At 37.9% G+C, this 16,872-nt stretch overlaps 1 protein-coding gene across 3 annotated transcripts in view; it reads right to left on the bottom strand.

The window, feature by feature from the left end:
- DLC1 (DLC1 Rho GTPase activating protein) overlaps positions 1-16,872 on the bottom strand; it is a 523,594-nt gene that overhangs the window by 195,796 nt on the left and 310,926 nt on the right. The window lies entirely within an intron of this gene.

Raw genomic sequence — 16,872 nt, 5'->3', positions numbered from 1 at the left:
CCTCACATTTTCTCTCTAACCATACTTCTACTTACAGTGGTTTAATCAAGTCACTCTAGGTTTTGCCCCTTAAAAACTTTCAAATATCCCCCGATTTTATGAATCTTCTAGTTCCAAGTAAGTGAACTTGCCCATTACAATTGCACGTCAAAAACTCATCCCCCAAAATGTAAAAAAAATGCCAAGCCCTGTGAAATCAAAATATGAGCCAACTGCTTCTTTTACAAGATATGTGCCTTAGTTTCTAAAATGCCAAATAAATCTATTTCTACGCCAATAAATTTGGCAGATTTTTTGCCTTTTAAATGCATTATTAATCCTCTTTTTTTTTTCTGTCTACTAAATCCTACCTTATAATGCACAAGGTTTGGCAGGGAAGCTTAATATTGGCATAAGATAGCATCTAAAGGCCAGCTCATAACCTTTGCAAGATGAGAGAATGTTGTAAAAACACTTTGTAAATTGCAAGAAGTCACGCAAATGCTAATTATTACCATAATTATTTTTACACACAAAGTCATTTTCAACCCACACTGATCTCCTGAGTCTTCTAATTCCTACAACATGTATTATTTTCACATATATCTTTAACTACTTAATTATACAAAGGATGATTATGAAAATAGTGAGATTGTGCTCATGAATTATAACTAGTATTAGTACCAATGCTTATTAATAACCCATATGTACTAAACTGTATTGTTCCCAAACTGTTAAAGCTCATGAATGTCCCCGTTGAGAATGTACTTCATGGTAGATATCCATGACTTTGCCTTATCCTTGGACTGGACGTAGATTAGGAGAGAATGCATGCTAACTGCTGAAGTAGATATAACTCTGTGCCTGCAGGGGCCAATTCCGAATGAAAATCCTCTATTAAAGATTTTCAGAAAATATCCTTGCCTAATGCCTGGTTCCATTCTAAAACAATGTCCCCAAAGTTTGTGTGTGTTTCTCCTTCAAAGAGGTCTGGGCACCTTGAAGCATGTTGAATCATGTCATCTGGACCTGTTTCGCAGAGGAATGGCATGAAGTACCCGTGGTATGGGCAGTGCCCTTCACCAGATGCTGTTTTAGGCCTGCAGAACTTTAGGATGAATAAGACCTCAACTCGGTCTTTGAGGAGGAAATATCACACTGACCAAAAATGATTCCAAAATACTGTGATAAGTTTCAAGGTAGAAGCATGTTCAAAGTGTTATGCAAAATGTTATAGGAACACAGAGGAAAATGCAGCCTGGATTCCTAACTCCTCCTAGGCACTGACCTCACCTGAGTTTCCAATCTAGATCTCTGATAAAGTTAGGGACACACAATCACTCCCAGCATGAATATTAACAGCTGATTGTTTATGTCATGCAAAGTGACTGACTATAATGGTAGGAAGCTTTTCTATACCTAAACACAGAAAGGAAGGGGAGCAGTAAAGGGAAATAAGCATTCATTAAGTCCCTGTAATGTATGATAAAGTCTTCTAGTGTTGTACGTAGACTAGCAAGTCATCAGAGATCCAGTATATGTATTATTATCACGTTTTTAGAGATGAGGAAACTCGAAGCTTAGAAAAAATTTGAAAAGGTTACATGGTAAGTGGCAGATCCAGGATTCATACCTGGAGCTGTCTGCCTCAAAAACTCATTAGCTTCCTAATCAACTTGGTTGGTCTTAAATTAACGATGACAGTAACGACAGTGACCCATTAGTGTTATCTAGGCTCAGTCGATACTAGGCTATGAGCTAATGCTCTTTAATCTTAGCCAAAATAAAATAACCAACAGGAGCTAGGGTGTGGCGGAATCCTGAGTCTGCAGATGGGTTTGAGGTGATCCCGACTATGGAAATTAAAGGCAACGAGCCAAGAGAACCAAGGTCTAGCTCAACACACACTGTGTAACAATAGAGCCCTCAGGTCCAATCACCAAAGTGTTATAAAACAACCCTCCTCCTCTTAGCAACACACTTTCTCTAGGACAATACTTAACAGTTCTTCAGTGAAGCTCATCTCAGTAGGTGTTAGAAACACCTGCCCATTCCTAGTGCAGGTTGTATTAGGTAGAATGACCCACAGACTTCATCTATCTAAGAGGATTTTACGTTTTGTTTGTCTTTTTCAAAGGAAACCTCATGGCATAAATGTAAATTTTCTTGGCAGAGTATTTCAGGAGGGGAAGTGCGGGTAAGCATTTCTGAGCAAGGCAAACTTTAATTATAGGTTTTACCATACGCCAACATAGAGCTGACAACTTGGCCTCTCATTTCTGACAACTCATTAAGTCCAAATTTCACTGTGAGGGTATTTCAACCCCTTATGGATGAATCTCAGCTACATTTTACGGGTATAGTGTAAAGACCATTCTAATACACAACCAACTTTAAATTATTCTTACATTTTGCTTTCTTTGTAGGCCACTAGAAATGCTACACACAGAAAAGATGCTGCTTAGAATCTGCCACTTAGACGATAATTTCTCAAGTTGTATTTCCACAAACTTCAAACTATCCTAGTTTTCTATGACTCTGAGAGGTGAGAATAGTTTGTGATAGTGTTGTCTCAGCTTCGCAGGTAGAACAAGTGGAAATATGAGTTCGTTGGTTTTTCAAGATCCCACTGGGAATCATAAGAAAAATGAGAATAGGCCGGGCACGGTGGCTCACACCTGTAATCCTAGCACTTTGGGAGGCTGAGGTGCGTGGATAACGAGGTCGGGAGATGGAGACCATCCTGACTAACACGGTGAAAGCCCCGTCTCTACTAAGAATAAAGAAAAATAAAAAAATTAGTCGGGCGTGGTGGCGGGTGCCTGTAGTCCCAGCTACTCAGGAGGCTGAGGCAGGAGAATGGCGTGAACCCAGGAGACGGAGCTTGCACTGAGCTAACATTGCGCCACTGCACTCCAGCCTGGGCAACAGAGAGAGACTGTCTCAAAAAAAAAAAAAACAAAAAAAAAAGAAAAAGAAAAATGAGAATAATGACATTATGCTTTGCTAGGTTTGCAGTTTCTTATTTCTGTGATAAAGGGTTAGTTTCAGCCATTGGTGGAGGTGCTGTTTGACCAGGGAAGCTGTGTAAACTCTTCCAGATCCCTGGAGAGCAGAGGTTCTAGTCTGTATCCTAAGCTAGAGATTCTGGTTTCAGTAAGTCCCCAATTTTTTCCGTATAAGAAAATCATCCTGCTTTGGTAATGTATTACTGATTTAATTTTGTCTGATTTATACCTTTTATCTCACTGCAATCAAAATTTTTAATTTTATAGCGTTTCTGGGTTCCATCTTCTCTGATTTAATGTTAGGGACCTCTTCTTTTCCAAGCCTGTGTAACATAAATCCATTTTGGTCTGATGGCCACTGTTGCTGATGAAACTCATTTAAGCCTTCTTTGGACCAATGAGAACATTTAGGACTACCTAAAGTGCTGGAAGATCCTTTCAAAAGAATGTGAATAATGATGGGAAATGAAAAGCTTATTAAGAGTTAATACCGTGATTGGATCTGCGTCTTTGGCTTGGAAAGAAAATGATCATAACTCCATTGGTTAAGTCCTATGAGTGATCCAGCCCCCGAAACAGGACAGCAGGCTTAATGAATGGCAGTGCCTATCCCAGCATAGTGTATCTGCCTAAAATGCTGTAACGCCACAGAAGATGTTCTCCACTGTGTAGGTATCCAATAGTCCGTGACAAGGAATATTCGTAGAATGAAGCCTCTGTAACTCTGAAGGATATCTAAACGGTTTCTGTTCATTGTGATAATGTGGGTTACACGCCGTGGAGGACTGCTTTCGTTTCGAAATGTTTAGTTAATATAATCATCTTTAGTGCATTTGCTCTGGCAACTGGCAATTTTACTTGTTAATCTGCTTCTACATTTGGAACCCTAAGGATTCCACTGAATTTGGTTGAGAATCTTCTTTGTGATAAACTCTATGAAATGTTCTTGACCAAAGGGCTCAAATCAAGGTGGCCTGCACTATTACGTGTATATTGATGTTTGATAGACCAACAAACTACAATGATGATTTTCTTCAAATTGACCCGGGGGCAAACAAAATTATTCTTGGAAGGCAGGGAGAAAATCTTGGAATCTGTATCTGTATCTACACATATAGTTCTTTCAATATTTCCATTTTTGTATAATGTACAAAGCACATAAGTACCATGATTTATAGATATAATTTATACATAAATAAATGTATATGTTGGGGTTCTATGCTCAGAAAGCTTTACTGGCAGGCCCGGTGATCAAGGTTCAGAGACTTGCTCTACAAGTTCTGATATATACCAAAATCACACTATCTTTCAGAGTAAAATCAACTTTTTGGAGGGCATAGTGTTGAATATATCTATACGGGAAGAGGCTGCAATAAAACAAGAAGTGAATGTTAGGGAAGACAGAAGGACTTCCTTTTCTTCTTGAGTCATGTAACAATATCTTATTTCTTTTTGACTGCTGAATTTCAGTAACTATTTATGCTTTCTGAAGCAAAGATCTCTACCTGGGCTATGAAAAGTCACCTTGCCTGTGAAAAAGAGGACTTAATTTCAATTCTGCCCCTTGCCAGACAGCTTTGTGATCTTGGGACAGCATTTTGTTTTCTCATTTGCTAATGAGGGTATCGACTAGATCATTTATTCTGGTTGAGATTCGAGGGTGGGAAAAGAGGATATCAGAATTGCATAGGGTAGGGACTCTCCCCTCCTGTTAAGAGTGGAGCGAAAAGTTTAAACAACTCTACTGGGCTAGATGGTCTCATTCCACTTCAGAAAAATGCCTCAGCAGAATTCTAGCTACTAGTGTATATAATTGGCCATTTTAATGCTTTCCTCAAGCTGTTTTCAAGTTGCTTTGAACATCTCTCTCTGGAGCTGTTTGGGTTTCATCCTCTCGATCATTTCTTTTCCACTCTCCGTAGTTGACTATAGTTTTCCAGGTGAAAATATTTAGCAGAGAAGGAAGAAATAAAACATACTGGAAAAAGGAAAGAGGATGTAGAGATGCCCTCAGGAACTTTTTTTCTATGTCATGACTTCAGGTTTTCTTTTATGTTGTATTTTCAAAAGGTTAAACATTTGCAGTTTCTATAGAAAAATCAACAATAATGGTACACCAACAATAATGCAAAAAATCTATAACTTATATTACCTTAGCAAGAACAGAATATCTAATAGTAAAATACTTTTAGATAGAGTTAAAACTTCAGGGGGAAATAATTTCCTTTATTTTGTTCTTCATTTTATTTTATTCCTATTATATTTTAATTCTTTCTTTTATCCTTTCATTTTTCACCATGTAAAATTACAGTGTGTTAGTAAAGAAGCTCAGCATTACAGCATAGAACCAGAGTTATAATTTCTCTTCTCACTCAGATTTAAATTATATTATGATTACTTGAACTGCTTTTAAATTGTGGTTATTGCAATTCATACTAGCTGTTTTGTATATCATTTGTTGAGATTGAAATAAAAATATTAACCCCTTGCTGTTTCTAAATTAGAAGACTTCGTTCAGAGAAAAAAACCAAAAAACTCACATATTATTTTACCTTCATATACAGTCATTGCCACAAATGTCCATAAAGAATGACAGACGTTGTTACTTTTGGATTATAACAATTATCAACCATCTCAAATGACATACCTACACTAATAATAAAATGAAAAGCAGTTTTGGATAATGGCTGCATAATATACTCAGGCATATACATTCAGGGATGATTTAAAAGTCAGACCAAACAGGAACCCAAATATTTCTCTATGTTAACATAACTTGTTGATTATACTTTTTTGACCATAATATTAATAAATGTTATATATTATGGTAGGAATCAAAACATTGCAATATCAACTAACTTGAATGTGTCTGTAAAAAGGTATTTGCAGGTCGACTTCTGTGTATGAAGGGATCCTACTGAAACACACACACACACACACACACAAAAGAAAAAAATCAACTTTTTTTTTCAGAAAGTATACAATACATTGTGAAGTACTGTAATCTCTGAGAGAAGGTTTTAAAAAAATAGATAAGCCTCACCATTGTTCTGATACCAACTCTGCATATGGGCAATTTTGGGGCCACAGAGTAGAGAGAGGAAAAACAAACATAACCTGGCAGTTCTTTTTCTTTTTCTTTCTTTCTTTCTTTTTTTTTTTTTTGAGACAAGTTCTCACTCTGTTGCCCAGGCAGGAGTGTAGTGGTATGATCTCGGCTCACTGCAACTTCTGCGTCCTGAGCTCAAGTAATCCTCTCACTGCAGCCTCCTGAGTAGCCAGGACTACAGGTGCACACTACTATGCTTGGCTAATTTTTTAATGTTTTGTAGAGATCAGATCTCCCTATATTGTCCAGGGTGGCCTCAAACTCCTGGGCTCAAACGATTCTCCCACCTCTGCCTCCCAAAGTGTTGGGATTACAGATATGAGCCACTCAGCATGGCCTAGCAGTGTTGAGGTGACAGAGATCAGAGTTTAGGGGAATGGAGGCAGCTAGAATTTGGAGGACAGAGTATCAAAGAAGATGGAGCAGAACAAAGAGCGAGATCTGCAGAGGGGTCTTCCCAAGCCTTTGGCTGAATACGGATTGCCACCAGCATGAGAAGGAACTCTCCAAGGCTAGGAAGGAAACCCTGGAAATCAGTGGACTAGAGTCACTTCCAGTCCAGTGGAAGTGCAGTCACTTCCTGGAGCGCACACAAGGCTGGCATTAGTTTGTGTTCCTACCAGTATGAAGAGACCTCACGAAATACAGAGCATTAGGTATAATCCCCAGAAGAGTCACACCTCAGTAGTGGGGCTAAATTAGTCCTAAAATAAAGACTGCTTTGGAGCTGTTAGCAGAAGAAAGAAAAAAACAATAAAAATAACGGCCTGGTGCGGTGGCTCATGCCTGTAATCCCAGCACTTTGGGAGGCCAAGGCGGGTGGATCACCTAACGTCAGGAGTTCAAGACCAGCCTAACCAACATGGTGAAACCCCGTCTCTACTAAAAATACGAAAACTAGCTGGGAGTGGTGGCGGGCGCCTCTAATCCCAGCTACTCAGAAGGCTGAGGTAGGATAATTACTTAAACCCGGAGGCAGAGGTTGCAGTGAGCTGAGATCGCGCCATTGCACGCCAGCCTGGGTGACAGAGCAAGATTCCGTCTCAGAAAAAACAAAAAAAAGAATAAAAAATAAAAATAAAGATAACAGAAAGCACTGAAATTAAAAACCAACTAAGAGTTTAGAAGAACAAAAGCTGGTTCTTTGAAGAGATCAACACAATTGCTTAATCTCTAGTCAGATCAACTGAAAGTAAAAAGTGAGTTTAGCAAGATCACAGAATTGAAGATTAGTATACAAAATCAATTGTATTTTCATATACTAGAAATGAACACTTCACAGTTAAAACAAAATACCATGCTTGATTAAAAGTATGAAATACTTAGAGATACATTTAATAAAATATTTGTAGAAAAATTTGTACACCGAAAAACTACAAAATATTGCTAAGAGAAATTGAAGAAGATCTAAATAAATAGAGATGTACCATTTATGCATTTGAAGACAATATTGCTAGGTTGTTAATTCTTCCAAAGTATAGATTCAACACAAAACCATTAAAAATTCCAGCAGGTTTTTTGTTTGTCTGTTTGTTTAACTGACAAGTTGATTCTAATTTATATGGAAATACAAAAGACCTAAAGGAGCCAAAACAATTTTGAAAGTGAAGAGTGATGTTGGAGGATTTATTCTACCTGATTCCAAGATTTACTATAAAAGTGACAGTAATCAAGACAGGGTGGTATTGATTTAACAACAGAAATTAGACTAATAGAACAGAACCAAGATTCCAGAAATAGATCCATACTATATGGTCAGTTGATTTTTTTTATAATAGTGCTAAAGTTAGCTAATGGAGGGGAGATAATCTACCTGAAATAGGTTATCAACAACTGGGGTGCTGGGGCAGTTGGATAACCGTATGGAAAAAAGAAACCTTGAGCTTTACCTCACACCTAAAACAAACATTAACTCTAAATGGAACATAGACCAGAGACCTAAATGTAGGAGTAAAACTGTAAGACTTGTAGAAGTTTTCTAATCATCTTCTTCCAACCACATTTTAACAAATGGGCAAAAAGTTTAAACTGATACATCACAAAAGAAGATATATGAATGGCCTATAAGTACATGAAAAGATGCCCAACCTCATAAGTCATTAGGGAAACGCAAATTAAAGCCATATTGAGATACCATTACATACTAAAATTAAAAAGACTGACCATACTAAGTGTTGGAGAGAATGTGGAGCAACTGGAATTTTAACACATTGCTGGTGGGGAATGTAAAATTGTTTAAGAAATTTGGAAACAGTTTGGAAGTTTCTTACACAGTTAAATGTACCCTACCAGTGAATTCCACTCCTAGGAATTACTAAAGACATATAAAAATAGGCCAGGTGCGGTGGCTCATGCTTGTAATCCCAGCACTTTGGGAGGCCGAGGCGGGCGGATCACGAGGTCAGGAGATCGAGACCACGGTGAAACCCTGTCTCTACTAAAAATACAAAAAAAATTAGCCAGGCGTGGTGGCGGGTGCCTGTAGTCCCAGCTACTCGGAGAGGCTGAGGCAGGAGAATGGCGTGAACCCAGGAGGTGGAGCTTGCAGTGAGCTGAGACTGCACCACTGCACTCCAGCCTGGGCGACAGAGCGAGACTCCGTCTCAAAAAAAAAAAAAAAAAAAGGGATATATAAAAATATATGTTTGTACGAATGCCTTTTTCCACTTACAGATAATTCTACAAAAGGCAAAGCTATAGTGGCAGAGATCAGCTTACTGCTTGCCAGAGGCTGGGAATGGGGTGAATGTGGGACGAGATTAACTACTTGGTACATGAGAGAATTTTTAGGCGTGATGATGAAAAGCAAAGTGATAAACTGGGGAAATATTTCTACCATAAATATGCAATACAGTGTTATTGTCTGTAATAAATAAAGCACTTCTGTACATGAAAAAGCAAAATAGAAACAATCCAATTGAAAAATCAATGGATTTATGAATAAGATTTCACAGAACATATAGAAGTGATAGAATTGGGTAAAAGAAGCTCTTTTCAAAATCTGGTATCAGCAGAAATTCTGTAACCAAAGCAAACCATCAGAACCCTCAATCTCTGAAAATTAGATGTATGATTTCACGGGGTGGTGGAGAGGAGGTGGTTTTTCTATCAACAGAGAAAAAAATTGCTGTTTAAGGAATAATCACTGGCTTGGAGTATGTGTATATCAAAATGACATACCCAGTGTTGTGTTAAGTGGATTAAATTTTATTATAATAAAGTGGTTTAAATGTCAATAATAAAATGTATTTTAATGGTTTCATGAAAGGGTCACTTTATATTGAATCGTTATTAGTATCAATTCATTCATTATAAAATATAAAAACATGTCAACTCAATAATGATGTTTCTATTGTATTGCATTATTATATGAGAATATGTTGTTTGTATGGATATATATTCCTTTTCGAGGCACAGAATGCAAACTGAAAAAATACTTATTAAAGTGAACAGGCATTTTGCTAATAGTAGCAGCAAAAGAATGTAAATTTTCACAGTCTCTCTGATAGCCAAAAACCTTTTCTTAACTATTTTGAAATAGGAAAAAAAAATGGAAAAAAAAACCCATGAAAAAAAGTGAAACCGTTACTCTTTTGTTTGGCATAAAAATGCTAAAGAAAGACAAGTGAGGAGAAGAAGGAAAAAAAGAAAGCCTTTGATAAAAGGAAAAATAGAATTGTGGGAGATGGAACCCCACGACGTGTTTGCATGAGTTGAAACTGTACAGGAGATGACAGTCTGCAAACTTCACAGGAAAGAGGGGATCTGAGGTGAAGGTTGAGCACTCTAGAGACTGAAGCATAAATGCAGATGGTGAAAGGCCGTGGAGATTTTTAGCAAATGCTTCTTTTGTACAGATTCTTTTGTGTGTACATGTGTTGGGGGACTCTAGTTAATAAATTTAAGAAATGTAGTGGGAATCAAAGAAACCTGAGGCCTTCATTGATTTCCTAATCTCTTCAACTAAACAGTTGGGAAAGTCTAACTCTAACCTTTCCTCCCACTTCTTACTGGCTTGGGCTTTCTGGCCTCTGAAACTAATCAATGTGTGGCCAATTCAATGTATGGCTGGTCAGGGTCTAGACACATGGTCAGAGATGAGCGCAGAAATGGAAAGTAAGCATTCAGAAACTTCTTAATTTTATGTCTGTTGAATCTAACGATAAAAAAATCTTTGGCTTCTATTTTATGTTTTTTTTTTCCAATTTTATTTTTCTAATACTTTATTTTCATTGTATTTTAAAATGGTATGGGTTAAAGAAATCAATCACCATAAATAGTTTGGAAAACCCTGCTCTGAAGTATAAGTATAAAGTAGAAGAGTAGCTCTAGATGGAGAGAAAAGGCCACTGTTTTGTGAAGTTTTAAAACCAGCCTCTGAATTAAACCCTTGTTGGTATTTGTACATCTCTCATTATTTGTTATATACATGGAAAAGCAGCAGTAGTAAACATCGTTAACATTTCAATTGGAAATTGGAAAACAAACCTCCAAAGGAAAGAGAGGTATTTTTGCCTTTGGAATTTTGTGCACATTGAGTGGTTCACATCTGGCACCAAGACTAGATCGCCAATGATGCAAGAATGTTGAAAAGTGAAATATTCAAAGAAAAAGAAAGGATACATGAAGACAGGCAATGAAACAGGCAATTTTGCCAATTAAGTGTGAAATATAATTATTATAAGGTAGAGTTTCCTTTTATCTAGACTTTTTTTTTTTTTTTTTTTAGGAAATAGCATTTCTTAGAATATTTGCTCAGAAATCAGTTGGAAAATTGGAGATCTTTAGAAACAGCTATTTCTTAGTCGTTTAAATTCATACGTTATCTTTTTAATGATGGTGTCACTTGTTATTTATTATCATGAGCAATGGTTGAATTATAATAAATCAGAGCTCAGTTTTTAAAAGCGTGTCACTAAACCCAAAAGCCTACCTCAAAATACTTTGACTTTTTTCTAACCTAGCCACTAAATCCCATGAAATGTACACTTATTAAAAGTTTGTTATCAATAGTGATCGCAGTTGTTATCTAAAGAGTTTCTGGTATTACAGTGTATCATTAAAAAATAACTGTTTTTGTTTTCCTTTAATACAGAATTAAGAATAAGGATGTCTACATCTTTGCAGATGGGGTGATGCAACTGATTAATAAGAATTAGTATTCTTTGGGCCGGGCGCGGTGGCTCACGCCTGTAATCCCAGCACTTTGGGAGGCTGAGGCGGGTGGATCACGAGGTCAGGAGATCGAGACCATCCTGGCTAAACACGGTGAAACCCCGTCTCTACTAAAAATACACAAAATTAGCCAGGCGAGGTGGCGGGCGCCTGTAGTCCCAGCTACTCGGGAGGCTGAGGCAGGAGAATGGCGTGAACCCGGGAGGCGGAGCCTGCAGTGAGCGGAGGTCGCGCCACTGCACTCCAGCCTGGGCGACAGCGAGACTCTGTCTCAAAAAAAAAAAAAAAGTATTCTTTGTAAAAATTATAATCACTCTTTGAGGCCTGTTGGAGTCTGGACCCATCCCATTTTTCCAATCTTCTCTCCTTCCAAACTCAAACTCTAGCCTCCAGCTGGCTGGGCTGCTCAATTGCATCACTGTGCCTCATGCATTTCCCAGTCTTCTAATTTTGCCAACACTAGTTTCCTTGCCTAGAAATGCCTCAGATCTTCCTTTCCAGTATTTCAACGCTTTCTTTCCCTCCTCAGCTAAACGCCCAGATACTCTTGAGTAGCTTACCACTTAGCTGTTACTGCTTATCTTGCTCAGCAGGCTATCAGCATCCTCAAAGGTTGTGCTATCAAGGTCTACAATAAGGAGATCCTGAGGCAACTAAACAGGAGAGGCGGCCCCTATCAACATGACTAGTTCCTGCCCCTTTCCCCCTTTATTGCTGGCCTGCAGCTTTCTAGGGGAGGAAAGAAGAAATAAGAAGTGGGTAGGGAAGAAACTTGTATGGGCTGACATTTGGAAGGACTTGCATCAACCAAGCATAGGGATCATAGGTTCTACTTAGGGGAAGCTAAAGGTTGTGGACTTAACCAAAGTTTATATCAATTTTTATGTGGCAATTTATATATGGCTTTTTACATGGCAGTGATTTTTGCAGTATTACTTGGGCCATTTTTAGGAATTACAAAATTGCAAATTACGTGCTGTGTGTGTGACACCATTCTCCACTTTCATTCTCTGACCAACTTCACTCCTGTGACCTGTTCCTTTTTCCTAAGGCATTCAGTGCTCATGCCATCTGGATTACCAGGGCTACCACTCCACATAATTCCTTCACCCCCTCTATCTCATAGAGTTAGAATTCCTTTTATTATTATTATTATTATTATTATTTAGAGACATTGTTTCGTTCTCTCACCCAGGCTGGCATGCAGTGGTGTGATCCTAGCTCCAACTCGTGAGTTCAAGCTATCTTCCTGCCTCAGCCTCCAGAGTAGCTAGGACTACAGGAGTGTGCCTTTGCACCTGGTTAAATTAATTTTTTTTTTTCGTAGAGTTGGAGTCTCTCTATTTTGCCCAGGCAGGTATCAAACTCATGGCCTCAAGCAATCCTCCTACCTCAGCCTCCTGAGTAGCTGGGATTATAGACAGGTGTCACCATGCCTAGCTAATTGTTCAAATTTTTCTTTTGTAGAGACAAGCTCTCACTATGTTGCCCAGGCTGGTTTTGAACTCCTGGCCTCAAGCAATCGTCCTGCCTTGGCCTCCCAAATTGTTGGGATTACAGGCATGACCCACTGTGACCAGACAAAAATTCCTTTTATGTGGGTGCTTGGTAACACCTGCTAGGCTATTCCAAGATGTGAATAAAATTTAGCCCTGGGGAGGAGAAGGGGGTGTACAACTCTAGAGAATTTTGTAAATAAAATAAGAATCTTGTTCCAATAAACATCTACTTATTGAATGTGAGTGGTGTGACACCCAACTTCTCACTGCACAGCCCCATTTTCTTTTTCTCTCCCTGCCATGTCTGCATATGGAATTATTTTCATTACCTTAAAAGGTTGTTGTCCTTGGGAGACTGGATAATGAGTAGGTTGGCTAATGGCAAATATGTGCAACCATATGACACTTCGGGTATCTTTTAGTATTTTGCTTGTTCAATACACTTCGTATTTTTGTATTTTTTCTTTTACCTTGACTATAAATTCTGTACAGGTAGTGTCTTCAATAGTTTTATGAGCCTAGTGCATCGTATGGCAATAATACATATTCAAAAATAGTTTTGGTTATATTTATAATAAAATATGACTTTTTGGTAGTCATTCAGTGCCATGATCATCTGTCTTAAGCCTTAAGATGTTGTTTTGCTGTACACACTTTGAAGTACCAATTGAAATGAAATGCATGTAGGGGAAGAATAATAGATGTGAAATTTCCACTGATATTAACCAGTGGTCTTCAAACTTAGCGTTCACAACAAGTCCCTGGAGAGTATGTTAATATTTATGGTTACTGAGCCTAAGAGATTTTGGTTCAGCAGGCCTGGGGGCATCCAGGATTCTGAATTTTTGAACAAGTATTCTAGAAAATTATGGGGCACACTTTAGCAGACAGTGCATTAAAGGATATGCCTTTTTCTTAATTAAAAATGCCATTTCCCTTTCTTTCAATTTTTTAATTTTTGAACAAAATTATTGAGTGTCCTTTATGTGCATGAAATGCAAAGATAATTCACACATGGTTTTTATTATATCATAGGAGAAAAAAGTCTTAATAATAATAATAAAGAGTATAAAAGGATACCAGCCTTATAAGAAGTTCAGATAGAGTACTGGAGTGTTTGGGGAAAAAGTGCCAATTGCTGAATAGTGGATATCCTGGAAATCTTCAAAGACAAAGTAAATATGGACATCTGGAGATGATATAAAAGGAAATTTCAGGAAAAGGTAACAATATTAGCAGAAACACTAAGGTGGAAAGTGCAGGTTGTGGAGAATGTGAGCATTCCTGTGATGGCACTAGGGGGCAACTGGAATGAGATGTGTAGCTTGGTAGAGTGGCCAGAGCTGGAGACTGTGCAGACATATCTTTTTTTCTTTGAGATGGAATTTCATTCTCACTGCCCAGGCTGGAGTGCAATGGTGTGATCTCGGCTCACTGCAACCTCTGCCTCCTGGGTTCAAGGATTCTCCTGCCTCAGCCTCCCAAGTAGCTGCGATTATAAGTATGTGCCACCATGCCTGGCTAATTTTTTGTATTTTTAGTAGAGACAGGGTTTCACCATGTGGGCCAGGCTGGTCTTGAACTCCTGGCCTCAAGTGATCTGCCTGCCTCAGCCTCCCAAAGTGCTGGGATTACAGGCATGAGCCACTGTGCCTTGCCATGTGCAGACATATCTTTAGTTGGGTGAGATTCCCAAGAGAAGGTGTAAAGACAGAGGAAAAGAAAACTCAAATATCAATGCCATGTAACTTACTTAAGGCTTATAGTAGAGAATTCAGTGAGATCATGTTTGGATAGTAAACATTTTTTGTTAATTATATATGATTTCAGTGAGTACTGTGATACTAATATGTAAATTTATTTCTATCTGCTCCATGATATTAACTTCTGTTATTTGAGATGAACAAAATAAAACTCTTGAATGGGAAGAGAAAGACCAATATTAGAGCTATTAAAATGAAAATCAAACACTGTCCACTTAAAGTATTTCTAAAATATAAATCCATAGAATTCATCAGATATTTATATTCATTATGTCCATGTCACTTGTAAGTATGTAGTATAGTGACATGGACAATAATAAATATAAATAAAGTAAATGTAGGTGACATAGACAGTAATAAATATAAACAAGGTAAATTCTATAAAATCACAAAAATATTATGTAGTATTCTCTTTCCCTTAAAAACCAAACCAACCAAACCAGACCAAGCCTGAAACCCCTAAGGGTTAAATAATTTCACTAAAGAAAACAAAAGCAAGGTAAGCTGAAGTCATGGGAAATAATAGAGACAGAGCAAGAAGCTGAAAAGCTACCATGGACGAAGCAAAGGTTTTCCAGATGTGGAATTCTTTCTACACATTAGTGCTGTTATTTTGCCTCGCTCAGGTTCTACCAGGAAACAGACAAACAAAAAATACAATGTTTTCTTTTTTTTTTCTATCTTCTGTCTATAATCTAACTAAACCGACTTTGCTGAAATTTTACATTTTGTTTTCTTCAGGAAAATGTCTTGATATTTGTGATCTGCAGTTTTTTTTTTGTTTGTTTTGTTTTTTTCTCTTTTTTAAAAAAGCTGGCTTCCATTATAAATGGGAATGCTGTTGGAATGCCTGAAGGAATTTGTATGAGTGTTGGAGTATCTCCTTTTGGAAAGACATTTTGAATGTGTCTCCACCCCACAGTCCTCTTGTCCACAACATAGAAAGGACAGGCCGCTCCCTACATGTGGCGATGAGCGGTCAGTGCATTGTTTATATTCTATTGTCATGGACCATCTGGGAGAATGGCTCCTGATTAGCTGTGGAACGATGAGTACCATCTCAGAGTCAAGGTGACACGTTAGACCCAGGTCACTCTTTTTTAAGACCCTAAATTTTGGTGCTCGAAAATGTTACAAAACAATGTTTTCTGGATATAATAAGCCAGCTCTCCACTTTGCTAAAGTCATAAAATAGAAGGCCTTAATGTCCCCCTTTGGGTAACCTGGCTGATCTTTGTTTTGTATAGATGGACGCTATTGTGTTCATCATTGCAGCTGGGATGCAGCCATCAGAGGCCTCAGAAATAATAATGAAGAAAAAAACATGGACATGCCCCCCAAACCCTACATACACGAGTGTAGTTTTTTAAATAGAAAAATGCTAAGTGATAGAACTCAGTTTAAGTCTAATAGAATTGTGACATTTTCTTCTCTTAAGAGTCTTTATTGTTAAAAATGCATCGATTGTGTCACTCATTTTTCTTGTTTTTATATTTCTTTTTAAGTAAACAAATGCTTATTTAAACATGAGGGGATGTGAATATAGACTATTGAAAATATAAAATTGTTAAGGCAGCAGCATGTGACCCAAACATTATAATGCAAATTAAAAACCAAATTGCAGGCCAGTCATGGTGTCTTACACCTGTAACCCCAGCACTTTGAGAGGCTGAGGTGGGAAGATCTCTTGGAGCCAGGAGTTCAAGACCAGCCTGAGCAACATGGTGAGATCCTGTCTCTATATTAAAAAACATTTTTTAAAAATTAGTCGGCGATGGTGGTGCATGCCTGTAGTCCCACTTACTGGGGAGGCTGAGGCAGGAAGATTGCTTAAGCCCAGGAGTTCCAGGCTGCAGTGAGACATGATTGCACCACTGTATTCCAGCCTGGGCAACAGAGCATGAACCTGTCTCTAAAACAATAAATTGATTAAAAATGAATTAATAGCCCAATGGCATGTTTAGGATAATTTAAGTGATTTTAAAAAGGAGATAATTTATTTAGTTAAGAGGAAACAGAAAATCCATGAATCTTCAAAATGTCAGCTACGATGGCACTGATTTGTAAGAGTGAGGCTGAAAGAGACGGGATGGAAGATGTTCTCTGGGCTCCAATGGAATTATGAAATAATATAGTTCTGTAGCCAAAAAGGGTAATGTTGCGACAAATTATAATTTTATTGAACACTCAGGATATATCTAGTTCTAGCAAGGCTTTATGGAGTAAAACCAATACTGTACTATTAATATTATAGTGTCATACTGAATAGTTTCACTATGCGGAAAACCCCCTGTGCTCTGCCCATTCATTCCTCTGTCTCTGCAAACTACTGACCACGA

This window comes from Hylobates moloch, unplaced genomic scaffold (genome assembly GCF_009828535.3).
Source record: "Hylobates moloch isolate HMO894 unplaced genomic scaffold, HMol_V3 SCAFFOLD_8, whole genome shotgun sequence".
Taxonomy (NCBI): Eukaryota; Metazoa; Chordata; class Mammalia; order Primates; family Hylobatidae; genus Hylobates; species Hylobates moloch.
The sequence above is the reverse complement of the archived record's forward strand: the minus strand, read 5'-3'. Positions and strand labels throughout refer to the sequence as shown.